Source organism: Camelus ferus, chromosome 3 (assembly GCF_009834535.1).
Source record: "Camelus ferus isolate YT-003-E chromosome 3, BCGSAC_Cfer_1.0, whole genome shotgun sequence".
In the NCBI taxonomy this organism is placed as follows: Eukaryota; Metazoa; Chordata; class Mammalia; order Artiodactyla; family Camelidae; genus Camelus; species Camelus ferus.
In genome coordinates, this window is record NC_045698.1 from 88,104,342 (window position 1) to 88,119,363 (window position 15,022).

At 40.1% G+C, this 15,022-nt stretch overlaps 1 protein-coding gene across 5 annotated transcripts in view; it reads left to right on the forward strand.

Moving 5' to 3' along the window:
• The window catches only part of MEGF10 (multiple EGF like domains 10), a 243,698-nt gene that overhangs the window by 98,072 nt on the left and 130,604 nt on the right, over positions 1–15,022 (forward strand). The window contains exon 1 of one of the 5 annotated variants that reach the window (XM_032476628.1): positions 11,092–11,105. The exons of the other annotated variants lie outside the window; for them this stretch is intronic. The gene's annotated coding sequence lies outside the window, so the exon portion shown is untranslated. Of the gene's footprint in view, positions 1–11,091; positions 11,106–15,022 lie in introns of those variants that run through there. 5 annotated transcript variants of the gene reach the window in all.

Consider the following 15,022-nt stretch of genomic DNA (forward strand, 5'->3'; position numbering starts at 1 on the left):
CTAACTGGGAAATAGTGAGATGAGGTGTAGGGTCTTTGGCTCATCTCTCTCTCTCTCACTTTATTTCGACCATCGCTTCCACAGTGAGCTCCAGGAGCAATATCTGTACAGGTGAAACAGCCCTATAAGCAAAATGATGCTCCCAGCACGTGGGTGGCATGTGTTTTGTTTTGTTTTGTTTTTTTCCTATCTTAGAGGACATCGGCCATCATCATTGTGGGTCATTGCACCTATAGATCATCCCAGCTTCTTGCTATTACTATATGGAGCTGGTGGACTCAAAAAGAGAAAATAGGAGCTATTGTTTTGTTTTGTTTTTTGTTTTGTTTTGTTTTTCTGAGAGAAATTTTGAGTCCTTACTTTTGAAAAGTTCTAGCACATCTGTGAGAGGTCTGAGTACCCTTTCTGTACACTTTCTTTGGGCACTGGGCTTAAAGGTTAAGTTGATTTACACAAATATGACTAAACTCATGAGTTAGAGAAGATTTTGATGGTCTGTGTCTACTCCTGGCTGGCCTTGTCATTTACTGTGTGAAATGTGACAAGTTGGGTCAGTACTCCATCTCCACTCCAAACCCTGGTGACCTGGGGGAGGCTACTTAAGCTCTCTAAGACTCTTCATCACCTGTAAAATGACAATGGCATGTACTTCAAAGAGTGTTACATTTAGCCTAGTGGTAGTTACATAGTAAACTCTAAATAAATATTAGCTATCATGATTTGACACCGAATAATGTTAAAATGGGGAGGAATGTCTTGCTTATGCTTTTTATGAAAGAGTCATCCAAGTGCTTGAGTAAGATACTATTAATTAAATACAGAAGTTAGAAAGTATAGCCTCTGATATACTCTAATATAAGCTATTATAAGTTAAAAGAAATTTAAATATTCTGGAATATAACAACAGTTAAATTTACTCATGGGCATGATTTTTTTTTAATGAAGATAGTATTTTAGTAAAAGAAAAGTTATTTATCTCTACTACAGAATTACAGTGAGGCTCTTAGTTAATGAATTTGTTCTTCCCTAGAAAGATGTCAGCAGAATTGAGAAAGGGGTTCAAACAAAAACTTGTGCATAAATGTTCTTACCAGCATTATTCTCAGTAACAAAAAGGGGAAAACAACCCAATTGTCCACCAACTGATGACTGGAGACTGAAGAAACAAAATGTCATATCTTCATACATAAAAAGGAATGAAGTATGATAAATATTAGGACATGAATGAACCTTGAAAACATAATGCTAGTGAAAGAAGCCAGACACAAAGGCTACATATTGTGTGATTCCATTTATATGAAATGCCAAGCATAGGCAAATCCATAGAGTTAGAAATTAGATTCGTGGTTGCAAGAGGCTGGGGGCTGGGGAATGAGTGATTGTGTTATGGGTTTGGGATTTCCTTTTGGAGTGATGAAATGTTCTGAAAGTAGATAGGGGTGTTGGTTGCACAGTGTGGTTAAATGATGAATTTTATGTCATGTGAATTTTACCCCCATTAATTTTTTACCTTTGTTAAAAAGAAATCAGCAGATGTTTCGCATTTGATGAGATGTATCTACATTGGTTGGTCAGTCTCTGTTCATGATGTGTCTGAACAGCCAAGTCTATGCTGCACATTGGAGAGATTACTCAAAATGATGAGGCTTGGCCCTGGCACATAGCATATTTCCTGTCTGTGGAGACAGGAAAGGATGAAGAAGCAGGTGATATGTTTCTGTTGAGCCCACCTTAGAAGAGGGAGCGATCACTGTGGATTTGTTGTTCAGAGAAGGCTTATGAAAAGAGACAGCACTTTGAAAGAAAAGTGAGCTTCATGTGATCAGACAAGAGGGAGGGAGTAACCCAGCTGACAGGAAAGCACAGGGCTGGGTGAGGATGGGTGAGGGCCAGAGCAGGGAGGGCAGAGATGGCCAGAGTGGAGTGTTTGTCTAATGCAATATCAAGTGATAAGGTTGGAATAGGTTGGGGCCAAGTTGGAAAATCTTTGAAAGCTGTTGAAATTCACTAGGCAGTGAAGAGCAAAGGGCTATCACTGATGATAGGAGTAGAAAGTGAAATTAAAATGGGGAAGACAGTAAAGAGTCTATTGCAGCAGTTCCACTAAATCTAATACAATCTGCTGTTTGTTTATGTAATAAACATTTATTGAGCACCTGTTATGCTCCATGTGATTTTCTATGCCAGGGATAGGGCAATATCTAAGACAAACAAGATCCCTGCCCTCTTAGATTTACATTTTGGTAGACATTTCAAGCATTGACTGTTACACCCAGTGGATAAATGTAGTTGAAAAGATAAGGCCCAGGTGTGGTATAATGTAGTCTGGGTTCTAGAACCAGATTTCCTGGGTTTGAATCCTGGTTTGCTCCATTGTTTACTAAATGTATGACCTGGAGCCAGTTACTTCAGACTTCAGTTTCTTTATCAATTAAGTGGGGATAATATTAGCTCTCTCATAGAGCTGTTACGAGGATTAATTGAGATGATAAATGGAAAGGACTTAGGACACTACAGTAAACGCTCAGTAAGTTTGATTGTATCGTATTGGTTAATTTCTACTCAAGGATTTGTCTAGGTCACTTCTGTTTTTAATTCAGTGAGGCTATTGCAGAATCCTGGTGTGTTGCATCTCAGGTCTGAGGTCTCTTTAACAGACCATACTATTTTGGATATTGAACCTGTTGGATTAATTAGCATAGAAACTCTGCCTTCATAATTCAGAAAATCAAATTTCTTCTCTCTAACAAACTACAGTCCTAATCTTGGCTTGGGCAACAGCTTCCAGATACTGTTACTTCTACATTGTGAATTAAGAAGTCTTTTCAAACATCTTGGCCTGAGAGATACTGGATACTGCCCTTTAAGTATTAGGAGTCCAGTTATAAGGAATGTGGTTGCTCCCCCAGACCTTAGTAGGGAGACACAGGCACAATTTGAGTTTAATTTCTTTGTGTTATCTTATCACAAGTGCCACAGGCCACCTCAGCTTCCTGTGCCTCTGTGGCCCTTTCTCTGAATTGGGATGAACAAGCCAACTCCCTCATCAGGAGGTACATTCTGGGAATGTGTTTAGAAGCAATCCTTGACACTTATGGGAAGAGACTACATACACTTTGCAGGCTCTTCTACTTTTAGCATAAATTGATTCTAGAATGTGAACTCTTTGAACACATACGATATGTATTATTAACCTTGCAGTCTCCAAATGGTCAAGCATAGGGCCATGGACTGAATTGTATTGAAGTCCAACCCCCCTACCCCTGCAATGTGACTGTGTTTGGAAATAGGACTTGTGAGGAGGTGACAAAGGTTAAATGAGGTCATAGTGTGGGGTGCTAATCCAATAGAGTGGGTGCCCTTATAAGAAGAGGAAGATACACCAGAACTCTCTTTCCATCATGTAAGGACACAGTGAGAAGGGGGCCACCTGCTAGCCAGGAGGAGAGCCCTGAAACTGAATTTGGCCAGCACATTGATCATAGACTTCTCAGCTTCCAGAACCGTGAGAAATAAAATTCCATTTTTTAAATCACCCAGTCTGTGGCATTTTGTTTTGGCAGCCTGAGCAGACCAAGGCATGCAAGCCTTTTCTTTTTTTTTAATTCCTTTTTTTTTTTTTTTTAAATTGAAGCGTAGCCGATTTACAGTGTTAGTTTCAGGTGTTACAGCAAAGTGATTTAGTTATACATATACATATACATACATACAGATATATGTATGTATTTTCAGGTTCTTTTGCATTACAGCTCACTACAAGAAACTGAATATAGTTGCCTGTGCTATACAGTAGGTCCTTGTTGTTTATCTGTTTTATATATAGTAGAGTGCATCTGTCAACCCCAGACTCCTGCTCTGTTCCCTCTGCCTTGCTGCTTTCCCCTCTGGTGACCACAGTTTGTTTCTGTGTTTGTGAATGTAGACTTTTTTCTTTCTTTATCCCTCTCCTTCCCTCCCTCCCTCTCTTCCTTCCTTCCTTCCTTTCTTTTTTTATTTTTTAAATAGAGAATTTTAACATTTGTGAACCTGACTAATTTTGAGATTATTCAGAACTACAGGGATGTAAGAACATGAAGAAGAGGACCTGACCCACAGTCCTCGTCCTCATTTGAATGGATAATCTTGACCTTGTCTCCCACTGTATACCAGTGAGGCCACGGGGTAACATCATTGCTTGATTAAAACTACCCCAAGACCCCATCTTTCCTCTAGTGAGGGTGCTAATGAGTGGTGAACTGTCAATAGCAAGTGAGAACCATTGTCTGGAGGATGCAAGGGAGGGGAGGAAGTGGGCAGTTTATACTTTGGACTTTCAGGTTTTGAACAGCTGACCTCCTGTTTTTTCCCAGAAGTCAGAGGAATTGTAGTGGTGAGAGTGGGAGGGGAGGGTCAGTCGTGGAGAGGATGTCGTGAGGTAGCCTTCACCTGGGCCGGGAGAAGTCAGTGGTTCCTGGCACCAAGAAGAGCTCCTCCTTCGAGAAGGGTGAGGACTGTGCCTGAGCCCAGCCAAGGATTCAGGTGCAGAGAGCTCCTTGTAGTGCCAGCCAGATGGTCTCCTTTTGTTTTGGTGAAGACTAGCCTGGAGCAAAGGCACTTTTCTTCCGCTGTTCAAAAACAAAAACAAAAACAAAAAAGCTTATGATGTGGAGCTCTGCCAAGCTAGGGCTGGAGAAAAAAATCCTGGCCTTTTTTCCAAGGCAGGATGTAAATGATGCTTTGTAGTTTTGTTTGTGCAGCCACTGGGGACCTTTTGGAGGGCCTCCCCACAGCCCATCACTGCTGTAGAGTTTAATTTTTATGATCGTGATCATCATCCTATAAGCTAACCCTCCAGGTCCCATTGTCACCTTCTAGCATAACTGTCTTTAATTGAGTATATTGTGATGTGATAAAATCCAGAGAGCTCTAAATTTGCTTTTAGAATTTTAAGCCCTCTCCCTCAAGGACAAAATCTGATCTTTCTGAATTTATCCAGAGATCAAATGTAGCAGTCAGAGACATTAACTCTATCCAAGTAGAATTTCTTACAGCTTGATCTAAGGAAACTCCTGTCTAGTTGGACAATTTGGAAGAGCATTTTTCACTTCTTGGCTGGGTTGTCCTATTTGTGAAAATGAAGTGATGTCATTAGGGCCCCAGTGGCATGTCGATTCATTCACTGGCCCATGAGGAGACCACAGTGTTTTCATGGGTTAGTGGCTGACGTGCCCTGTCTGCTTCCTTTGATGGTGAATGTGTCAGGCTCTGCTGCTGAGGAAGATGGCAACCAAGGCCTGAGAGGCAGATTTTCAGAACAAAGTATCAGTCAGTAAATACAGGGCTTTGGAAGCCAGGCGAGTTTTGTCACTGAGTACCACGGACCAGCTCTTTAAAACAAAAGCAGCTTCCCAGTCTCCGTCTGGGAGTTGGCTCCATCACTGAAGTAAGACCCCAGGCAGAACAGACTTCTTCAATGTATACTGAAGTTTCTTCCATTGTGTGCTCCTTGAGATGTGAGGAAATGACCTCTGCCTGGCTTTGGCCACTGTGCCTACAAAGAAAAATCCATGCGCAGTGACCGTCCTACCCATTCTTTGTGGCCCAGCAGTTGTTGGCAGCTGAGCAGCTAAGAAAAGTAAAGATGCCTGTGGGCGGTCAGTTGGTGTCAAGCCTCAGAATAATTGCTGAGGTCCCAGCTGGGGACCCCAGGGTTAAAGGAAAGCAGTCCTGATGAAGGAAGATCATTTAAGGAGGGATTGACTTTTTAGGAGTTTCACTTCATTGACTTAGTTCAAGTTTTCCCTTAAACATACTTGATGCTGAGTTGGGGGTGGTGGTGGAATCCCCCAAGTTTCAAATTCCAGCATTCCTCGTGCGTAGTGGCCCACTTTTCAAATTGTATCAAGTTGAGGTAATGTTTTAATGTTTTCTTATCTTGGTGACAATGAAAAGCATTAACAGTGATGTAAATCTCAAGGTCAGTGTCACTAATCCATACACACACACACACACACACACACACACACACACACACACACACACACACATACATATATTTAGGCATGGCCTTGAGTGAAACAAATGAATGCTTCTAGAGTGAGGGAGCATGCTGTCCCCCTACAGCTCTGCTAGGTGGTCCAGAACAGGGTGATGAGCAGTGCATCTAAAGCTGAAAGACCTTGACTTGAGATCTAAATCCACCACCGTTTGATTTAGGCACCTACAAAACTCTTTCGTGCCTGGTTCCTTATTTATAGGAGGAAGGGGTCAAAAAGGCCCTTTGCAACCCCATGAACTTGGCCAGGAAGCCTCTGGGGCATGTCTGGAGGGCAAGGTGCTGCCCAGTGGGTGGGGAGACTAGGGTAGGTGAGGGCGCGCCGCCGCCGGCAGCACCCTGAGCAGAGCAGAGGCTTTGCAGGGGCCGAGTGTCTGGCGTGGCTACCGAGCTTGACACCCTGTGGAGGAAGCACTGCTGTGTGCACTTAAGAGCTTGTCCCTCTGTTCTCTTCTCTGCGCTGGAGAAGCCGAGGATGAGTCTAGGGACAGCTGTTTTCATGGGGGCTCCTGGTGACGGGGCAGCCTGGCTCCAATCTGTGGAACTTGAAGCACAGCTGTAGCTAAGTCCCCAAATTTAGCTAAGTTCAGACCAAATCCAGACTGCCTTCCTTTATCCATGATGGATATGTTTTCTTCTACTCCATTATGACAGCTCTTCAGGGAAATGGGTAAAAATGAATTGTTTCTTCTCTCTTTTAAAAAAAAATTTAAGAAAGAATAGGAATTGTTAGCTCTTGGTCTGATATTGGCTGCTATTCCCTAAGAGACTCAGAAAAGTGTGTCAGGTGATGGCACGGAGCCTCTGTTCAGAAGGGGAAAGCCCAGTCCGGCCCCACTGGGTAACAGAAGCTGGACTGTCTAATCCACGCCACATGCAGTGACCTGAGCAGACCCTGCGGGACAACAGAAGTCCTGCTGTCTCCTCACCGACCAGTTGCTCCGAAACGGTGTACAGCTGTGGCCGGCTTTGTGGGGAAGTGCAGTGGGACTTGATCTTTTAATCTTTTCTCCCTTATAGGTATTCTAAATAACAACTGGTCTGTAGGAGTACCTGCCAGAGGGGGTTGAGAGCTGCATTCTAGGCTGAAAAAAGCATTGTTTTGTGTCATCTTAACTTCATTAGCAATTGAGGGGGAGGAGAATAAAACCCCAAAGCAAAGCTACTTTGTTTTGACCCAGAAAATCCAAGTTGAGGAATTTGGAACTGAAATTGAGGAAGGCAAGTTACTCCAAAACCTCAAATTCCTTCGAACTTCTGTGAGAAAGTAAGATGTGCACACAAGTCCAGATCCCTAAGGCCATTCATTCCAAGTGAAACAAGTGAATTGGGAGAGTTATTTTTGTTTGTTTTTACTGAAGTATAGTTGGTTTACATGTTGTGTTAGTTTCCTGTGTACAGCATAGTAGTTCAGTTATACATATATATATAATATATATGTATACTCCTTTTCATATTCTTCTTCAATATAGGTTATTACAAGGTATTGAATATAGTTCTCTGTCCGATATACAATAGGACCTTGTGATTTATCTATTTTATATCTAGTAGTTTGTATCTGCAAATCCTGAACTCCCAATTTTCCCCTCCCATACCCCTCCCTCTCCTGGTAACCATAAGTTTGGTTTTGAATTCAGGCAGATGTAGTTAGGGGGCTGGGATTCTGACAGGGTTGGGATTCTGGCTTCAAAATATTAGATGCCCTTTGGATTGCTTACCATTGAGAGAGAGCTAAATTGTCTATTTTGGCTTCTGTGTCTGGGTTCTGGAGGAATTGTTATCTGTTTTAGAGCTTCTAGAAGGGCAGAGAGGAGACATTTTGGTCCCCTGCCCCACAGAGGAGGCTGTGGTGGGGACTGGGCTGATGCGGGATCACACCATTGTTGTTATGTGTGCTGATCTCTCCCTCCCTCCACCCTTGAGTTCTAACGATTATATTACAGGTCTCTGCATGATCTGTTCAAGAGTGCATAGATGTCTGTCTTAATGATGCAGATAGGTAATAAAAAGAAGCAAAAAGAAGTCCCTGCCTCTTGGGCAGACACACTTACACCTTAGAATTTGACTTACATATAGATATTTCTCTTTTTTAATGATGGTGAAATAGCTATAACACTTGCCATTTTAACCAATTTTTCAGTGCACTGTTCTGTGCCATTAGGTATATTTACATTGTCGTGCAGCCATCACCACCATCTATCTTCAAAACCTTTTCATCTTCCCAAACTGAAACTCTGACCTCATTAAACAATTAATTACCCATTTCCTGCGCCCCCAGGCCCTGGCAACCACCCTTCTACTTTCTGATTACGGATATGTCTACTCTGAGTATCTCCTATGAGTGAAATTATACAATATTTATCCTTTTGTGTCTGGCTTATTTCACTTAGAATAATGTCTTCAGGGCTCATCCACTTTGTAGTGTGTGTCAGAATGTCCTTCCTTTCTTAAGGCTGAATAATATTCTATCGTGTAGATACACCATATTTTGTTTATCTGTTTATCCATTAATAGGTGTTTCTGTTACTGCCACTTTTGGGGTGTTCTGAATAATGCTGCTGTGAACATTGGTGTACAAATCTGTTCAAATCCCTGCTTTGAATTTGTTTTTGAGTATATACCCAGAAGTAGAATTGCTGTATCATGTGATAATTCCATGTTTAATTTTTTTAATTAATTGGAGCTACCATACTGTTTTTCACAGCAGCTGCTGCGTTTTACATTGCCACAACAGTGCACAAGGTTCCAGTTTCTCCTCATCCTCACCAACACTTGTTATTTTCTGATTTTTGACTGTTTGTTTTGTGTTTTGATAATAGCAATCCTCATGGGTACAGAGGTATCTCATTGCGGTTTTAATCTGCATTTCTCTAATGATTAGTGATGTTTAACATATTTTTCTGTGCATATTGGCTATTAGTGTGTCTTCTTTAAAGTTCTACTCAAGTTCTTTGCCCATACTTAATTCAGTTGGCTGTTTTTACTGTTGCTGAGTTGTAGGTGTTTTCCTTTTTAATATTCTGGATGTTGATCCCTTATCAGATATAAGATTTGCAAGTATTTTCTCCCATTGTGTAAGTTGCCTTTTACCTCTGTTGATAGTGTCCTTTGATGCACAAACTTTTAAATTTTTATGAAGTCCAGTTTATCTGTTTTTCCTTTTGTTGTTTGTGCTTTTGGTGTCATATGCAAGAAATCATTGCCAAATTTCTTTTAGGTGTTTTAACATATATCTCCTTTCTCGTAATACTACAAAAAACACTACTTGTGTAATTTTACCTTTTGAAGGAATTTTGCTTTGAAATAGCTTCTGTTTTTCCTTGTTTGCCGGGTGGGCTTTGTATAATTTCAGAAATGATTGATTTCACTTTCACTATGCTCTACCATCTCCTCTTCAAGAGATGACAAAGGCTCATTGTGGATAAGGAGAATAGAGAATGAGGGACAGGCTTAGTTGGAAAAGAGCCTCAATCATCTATGTTATAGGGGCCAAGGAGAGAAAGGCCATATTTCCGAAGTCTGGAGAATATGAGAGGGCCCTTTAGCAATTACAACTTGAAGTGTGTGACACTACACTAGACCGCCATTTGTCTGAGAAGGCTGAGATCTACTTCCTAAAGCCTGTTTTTTCCCATTCAGGCTGGAAGGATCGTTGAAAAGTGGGCAAACCTTTAGGAACTGACACTCAATTTCCATCCCAAGAGCAGAAAGAGTTGTTCCATATCTGAAACGCCTCCGAGTATATAGACAAGGACTTTTATAAATGTTTATTCCTTTTTAGAAAACACCATACATTTATTTTTATTAAATGCTGCTATGATTTTTCTAATAGCTTAAAAAATCCTCTCCCTGCTTGCAAAACTTCTCATACTTTACTATTATTTCTGGGTTATATTCTATGCAGAAATCACCATTAATAAGTAGCCACACATCCAAAACATCATGGATTTTGCTTGATGTGAAAATACAACTGGAGAGTCCATCATAAATTTATACAATCTCATCCTCTAAAAGCAAATTAAACACAGAGAGAGAGAATACATCAAAGACATTCTTCTTTATACTTGATTGTTCCGGAAGAATATTTACAAGGTATATATGTTTTAGTCTTTTCTCATTACTTATGTTACAACCATAGATCCCAGCTTCTGTGGCACTGGGCTGTTGTTTACTTTAGACAGTGAGGGTAGGTGAGTACTGGTTTGTTCCCCTACCTGGCACGTGTTCAGATGTGAGATTGTTTGCTGCAGCTTTCCTGCTTATGCGTCTGGTCTAAAGAGTGGTTTTCCGTGCTAGTAATTAATTGTCCCTGTGCTGCTGCCTGCACGGTAATTTGACTTAAGGATGCAGAGAGCTGTGGGCATCTGGATTTTTGCAGTTTTAAAGTTGAATGATGATGTCCTTTTTAAAGGCAACCCTTTGCAAATGAACTGCAGTTTACATAGACTCAGAGTCAATGAACAGCTTTACTGAGGACAAGGAACGATGGCAATAAGTTTGTCTAACGTGTATGTTACAGAATGAGACATTAATTTCCTAAAATCCAGTTTGGTGGTTGGTTCATAGGTCCCAAGGCATCCAAGGAACTAGGTGTCCAGAGAAACCGGCTTGCTGGTATTGCATATTAGCTACATTTTCTTAAGTCATACTTAGCTCAGGAGCTAGCAAATGTGTTTCATCTGTGGCGTCCTAGCATCGCTCCCAATTTGAACGTCTGCAAGGAGGCATCACCACAGGGTCAGAGCTTGGCACCTCCTCATCTTGCCTTGCTCCTTCCTCTCCCCACTGTGCCTGTTCATCATGGGCTGCAGGGAATGCAGCGGAGCCTGAAGGAGGGAGAGAAAAAGAAGTCAGAGCAGAGCAAGCGGCCCAGGCCCTGCTCCCAGCTTAACTGGTTCCAGGAAAAAGTGCCTTCAGCTGGCGCGGGGGCCTGCGTGCACCAAGCTTTGCTTGTTTGCCATGGAAATCCTGGTATAACAGAGGCTGAAGCCATTCAGGCAGCGAGCGGGAAGCTGCTTTCATGGGGAGGCGTTTTTGGCACCATGTCCGACATACACTCCAGTCAATCACGGTAAAGTGCCTAATAACAGATGTGGTAATTAAGCCTGAAGAACCCTGTCTCTATTTTTTATTGCAGAGAATCACAAAGTGCCTCATTAAACTTCCAATCACGCTCATTTTTGAATTGGACATCCTGATGTCGTCAAAAATGACATCTCTGCAAGGCCTTTCTTCCTAAGTCCTTATCAGCCAGAGGTGCTGCCAGGGATAGGTTGGATCCATTTTGGTGAGGACAGTTCTGTTCTTTCTGGGCTGCCCTTTGCACAATACCATAGCAGATGCAAATTCCTGGGGTACCATCTGATTCCTCTCAGTACCTTGTATATAAATAAACAATTTCAGCTTTTATGTGCTTGTGTGAATATAAAATGCTCCCTGAGTCTCTTTGGTTCAAATTATACTGCTTACAGCACGAAATTAACTTCAGCTTTCAATCTTAGAAAGGTTTCAGATAACCTGAAACCATGGTAAATTACCATATTTTAATAAGATAAATTATCTTGGAAAAAGAATTAATTACATCTGGAAAGGTCTGTCTTTGATTGTGGCAGTTTCTAAGGCAAATGAAGGTTGTTTTTCCTTCTTTCTTTTTTAATGATGAACATGAGTCTGGCTCATCATTGTAGAAAATGAATCTAAGAATTTGATGACTTGGGACAGATAGAAAAAGTATATGTCCTTTAGGTAGATGTTTGTTTTAAATATTTGGAAAAGGGCCTGGCTCTCATTTTATAAAATTATTGATTCATTTCCTTGTCTCCTAATGCATAATTTTGAGGTTTTCAGGATAGTTCCAAGAGAATTTCTAGTTGACTATATTCTTAAATTTAGCTCTCTTAATCTGACCCGGTGAAGCAGATGATTCATAGAGCATAATCAAGATTTAATTTAATTTCAATCCATATATTAATAAAGCATAAACTTGACCTGCTCATCTGATTAGCCTTGAACAAGCAATTTATGTGTATTTAACTTTTGTACACACACCAACATGGAAAGGCATACCAACCTTAATGGTACTTCATATTTGTTTACTCAAATGACATAATATTTATAAATAACTTTTTACTACATTTATCCATTTAAACATTTATCTGCCATTGATGTCAAGCATTTCTCTTGCCAAATATGAAAGTAGGCATGTGCGGACTCAACTTACCACATTTAAAATTTGTTTTAAGAAACCATCTCTGTGTACACCTTGCATCAAAAAGTGAGACCTCCTAGATACAGTGGGATAAACCTGTGGTTCAAGCAAAGACACTGTGGCTAGGAGTATTCAGTTGCTGGAAAAGCAAAGCTTTTCCTGAAATGAGATTACAGTTAGTTTTGTTATATTTTCCATAACAATAGTAAGATCTTCTGGGATGATACAGCTCATGTTTGAGTTCCAGTTCCTTTGCTGGGGAAATATTTCTATAAATTCACGGAGATACCTTTTGTATAAAGTGGAAACTCGGCTAACCAGGAGTGGCCCTGTGCCAAAGCGCCACCTCCTGGTGAAACAGATCATTTCAGGGATGGTTTCTCAAAGTTATTTGGGTGTTTGTTTTCCCCAGGTATGGATCCCATTCTCAGTTATTAATCTCTCACCTCAAGGCTCTGCACTCGTATCAACTGTGTGTGACTCACAGGAGATGTGACAATGATCTCCTGATTGTCCTTCAATCTCTCAGATCACTGCTCAATACAACGTGAATGTTGCATGTCCTGCCGCCCAAGTTTTGACCTATCTCAATATCAACCGTTTATTGAGCATTTATTATAGTCATACGAAAGGGAAGAGAAAGAGAAATCACAGAGGAGTAGAGTGAAAGATGACAAAGACATGGGCCCTGCTTTCAGGGAGCTTACGATCTTGTTGAGGAGATGGGGTTGGTTTGTGAAAAGGTGACCAGCAGCCCAAGGTAACATACTGTATCAGATGAAGGATGTAGAGAGTTGGTTCCAGCAGAGAATTCTATGCAATTTTTAGTGAAAAGATTAAAGAATATTTTTAGTTGAGTCCTGAACCCATCACTAGTTAGATATGGAGTGAGAGTATAAATTATTGCAAAGAAAGAAGTAAGTTGACAGGAAGCTTATGTAATGGTTTGAATTTTAGACAATTAAGGAGGCGTACGTGTTGACGCAAGGGAATTGTAGAGATGAATCATAGACCCTTTCAAATCAGCAGGACAAGAAAAATATAATCCATGAAGGAAACTATTTCCATCCTTCATAGATCCTTAATTGAGATAGGCTTCATGTATAGTTTAAATCCATTAGATTTTATTTTTCCTTTTTAAATTAAATGATTAGGAAGTTTAAAACCTTGAACAAATGACAGTAATATAGTTTATAGGAACTTCATCATACAAAGGAAACTAGTGTATTCAGTGTGATGGGGTCAACTTAATGTTGAATGCTTTTTGCTGCCTATAGTTTCCAATATTTTTGATAAAGTAAAGATACTGCTATTAGAGATTTTGAAATTAAAAAAGAATTAAGGAAGGGTATTTATAATAAAGGCTAAAGGGAAATGACATTTTTAAAGATCAAGGACAGAAGACAGGAAGAGATGAAAGAAAATGCCATCAATTGCATAGCCTGGGGCTGTGCAGAGTTCAGAATTCATGACTTTAGTTCAAATACCTTTAGCTTTTTTGGTTCAAATGGCCTTACAGAGTTATCAGAATCTGCTTCAGAATAAAGATATTATTCACCATGAAACCTGTGATTATGTTGATATTAATGTTATAATTTATTTATTTATTTATTCATAACATTATATTTGGTTTTTTTAATGCCCATTTGTGCTTTTCATTTCCTTGCCTTATTTGAGTGATGTACAAATACTTACGTACATTTGGGGTTCATTAAAATGTTCTTTTGCTTATAGTCACAATGTAACCTTCATCAAAGGCCATCGAAGTCCTTAGTTACTTCTCAAAATTAAGCCTACAAATTTATTAATTTTTCCTTTCCTTTTATATTTCAAGCATATATTTTAACTCAGTTTGTAATGTAACTTTTCCCTTTTCTAAGCTGTGTTTATATTACACTTCACAAAAATGTTGAAGCAGGGCTGTCCTTCAGTTGCTGTAGACTTTAATAACCTGTTCATTATTGAGGGTTCGTTCTGGGGTGTTCCCAGACATTGTTTTTCTGGTGAACTTGAACCAGCGCACATAGGCAGGCCCTAGGAATTGTATTTTTCAGCCATGAGGACTCAACTCTACGCCAGAGTTCTTAGCACAGCAGGAGGCTTCTGCTGAGAGTCTGGTCCCACTGCTCCTTTGCCCCTGACTCCCGTACCTTGCTTTGTTGCTTATATAGCTTGTCTCCCAGCACATCCTGGTCCTTACTTTTTCTGCTCCCAGATATATGTTCATGATCACTGCACTTTGCCCACAGCTCAGATGAATCCAAGTCCACAAGAATCATGGCCAAATGTAGCCATGTTTGAACAGGGCCACTTACTGAGAATAAAGAAATGCCCATGAAAAGAAAGTCTTCAACTTTTAAATGAATTTACAGAATAACTAACTATTCATTAAGCCCTTGAAAGTGTCCATAGTTTCTCTCTAGAAATGACATACTTTTTTTTCTAATTAAATAATTTTTCCAGCAAAGCTTTTGTTGTTTTTCTATGTTTATAATCACTAGTATTGCAATCATTTTGTTTCAACTCCAGGACTTCCCTTTGCAGTAGAATAGTTTAGCAGTTAAATGGGATAAAATCTTAACCTTCCTTTTATTCTTTTTTTTAACTGGGAAAAATATTTCAAGATCCAAAACAGCTGATTTATATATTCTAAGCTTCATGTTTCCTATGGGTTATTCATTCATTCAGTCAGTTAATGGCCGAGAAATATTATTGAGCCCTCCATATGTGGCAAGAACATGTAGAGATGAACAGTGTACTGTTTTGACGTTAGGGAGTTC